Source organism: Pteropus medius, unplaced genomic scaffold (assembly GCF_902729225.1).
Source record: "Pteropus medius unplaced genomic scaffold, Ma_sr-lr_union100, whole genome shotgun sequence".
NCBI classification, from domain to species: Eukaryota; Metazoa; Chordata; class Mammalia; order Chiroptera; family Pteropodidae; genus Pteropus; species Pteropus medius.
The window spans coordinates 18,854,912-18,857,170 of NW_024345601.1; the positions used below are offsets into that span (position 1 = coordinate 18,854,912).

Sequence of the window (2,259 nt, forward strand, 5' to 3'; positions counted from 1 at the left end):
CCCATCCCCATGACCATCCATCAGCTACTAATTTGTACGTCTTTAACCCTTCATCCCATTCTTCCAACCCCCCCAAACCCCGTCCCTTCAGTCCATCACCAAATTGTCTACTATATTTGTGAGTCTATTTTCGATTAGTTTGTTCTTTTTATTCCTTAGATTCCACATATAAGTGAAATCATATAGTGTTTATCTTTCTCTGTCTGACTTAAATACTTTGTAGGTTCATCAAAGCAATATCTTTTTTCATCCCTTTATTTTGCATATGTAGGGGTTTTGTATCCTTCTCCTTTCAGCCTATCTTTTGGTTGGAGCACTTAATTTTTTTCCATTTAAGATACTTATTGATAGAAATGTTGTTACCATTCTTCATTCCTATTTTTGATGCATCTTTTTTCTTCTTAAAGAAGTCCCTCCAACATTTCCTGTAATATTGGCTTGGTAGTGATAAATTCCTTTAGCTTATTTTTGTCAGGGAAACTCTTTATCTGTCCTTTAACTCTAAATGATAGTTTTGCTGGATAAACTATCCTAGGTTGTAGATCCTGGGTCTTCATCCTGTCAAATATTTTTTGCCAAGCCCTTCTTCCCTGCACAGTTTCGCTTGAGAAATCAGCTGCCAGTCTTATGGGTGTTTCCTTATAAGTAATTATCTGTTTTTCTCTTGCTGCTTTTAACATTCTTTCTTTGTATTTAAACTTTGGCATTTTAATTATGATGTGTCTTGGTGTGGGTCTCTTTGGCTCCCTGATTTTTGGAATTCTCTGAGCTTCCTGGGGTTTTATGTCCATTTCCTTCACCAAATTAGGAAGTTTTCCATCATTATTTCTTCAAACAGCTGTTTAACATCTTGACTTTCTTCAGTTAGGCCAATGAAACAGATATTTGGACCCTTACTAGTGTCCCACATGCTCCTTAAATTATTTTTATAGTCTTGGCATCTCGTCTCTTGCCATTCTGATTGTGTGTCCTTGGCTTTCCTATCTTCTAGATAGGGTATTTGAGCCTTTTCTTTGTTTACTTTGTTTATTCCTTTGTTTATTCCATTGAATATACTTCTCATCTTCATTTCAGACTGGTTCCCTTTTATATTTTTCATTTCCATTTTTATGTTTTTTTAATCTTTGTTAAAGTTCTCTACACTTCCCAAAAGTTCATTGAGCATCTTTATAACCAGTGTTTTGAACTCTGCATCTGTTAGATTACTCGACTCCATTATATCTGGATCTCTGTCCTGTTGTCTCATATGGTTTCTGCTTCTGTGTCTTCCCGTTTTGGCTGACTTTCCGCATCTGCTTCTATGTACCAAGCAAAGCTCCTAAGTCTCCTGGTCTTATTAGTGTAGATTTGTAAAGTAGTTGTCCAGTGGCACAGTCCTGAAAGGGATTCAGCTGTAGGCCAAACTTAGCCTAAGCCTTTACCCCTCTGGGGTCACCTGTTAATAGATTCAGCAAGCGATCTACTGCTATGCCACTCTGAACGTGGCCGATCTCATCTGATCTTGGAAGCTAAGCAGGGTCGGTCCTGGTTAGTACTTGGATGAGAGACCACCTAGGAAAACCAGGTGCTATAGGTGGTAAAAAAAAAAAAAAAAGATTCAGCAAGCAATCTACAAATGCTGTGCTTATAGTTGCCTCAAAAGGCCACACCAGAAACTGAGGCCATCTGCCACCAGTGTGAGTCTAGGCGCTGCTCAGCAAGAAGCACTTGACTCACTGAGGATATACCTGGATGTGGCTTGGGCAGGTCTGCAAGTTGGGGGAGGCGGGGTTTCAGGGAATCCTCTGGGCAGAGCAACCTCTGTTATCCAGTTTGATGATGTCACAGCTATGGTGGAGCTGTGTCCTGTGCACTGGTATGGGGGAGGGCTCAACAGGGAACAATGGATATAGCAGGCACTTCTGTGTGGTGCGAGTCTCGCCCCAGTCCTCACTCTGACAATGTCTCCCTGTAAGTCCCTGGTGCCCCCTGCATGCAGTCGAATGGTTACTTGTGCTCAGAGTGAGCAGGTCCATCCCTGTGAAAATCCACTTGTGGACTTGGCCTGTTAAAAGGTTTCCGCAGTTGCTGCTGCTGTAGCCTCTGTCTCTCTCAGCCGCTCGAGACCAGGCAGCCCCACGTCCTCACCCTGTCCTACCTTCTGCAGTTGCAGGGTGATTTCTTGGATTTCTTCGTAGTTGTATGGCTTGTTCATCTAGATCCCAGGCATTTCTTCCTTGCTGCTGCTCCTTGTTTCCATCACAACTTTGATTTGTTTGC

The 2,259-nt window shown here is 42.0% G+C and overlaps 1 pseudogene; it reads left to right on the plus strand.

The window, feature by feature from the left end:
* Positions 1-1,457: 1,457 nt before the first annotated feature.
* Positions 1,458-1,576, plus strand: LOC120612046 (uncharacterized; annotated as a pseudogene).
* The last annotated feature ends 683 nt before the right edge of the window (positions 1,577-2,259 follow it).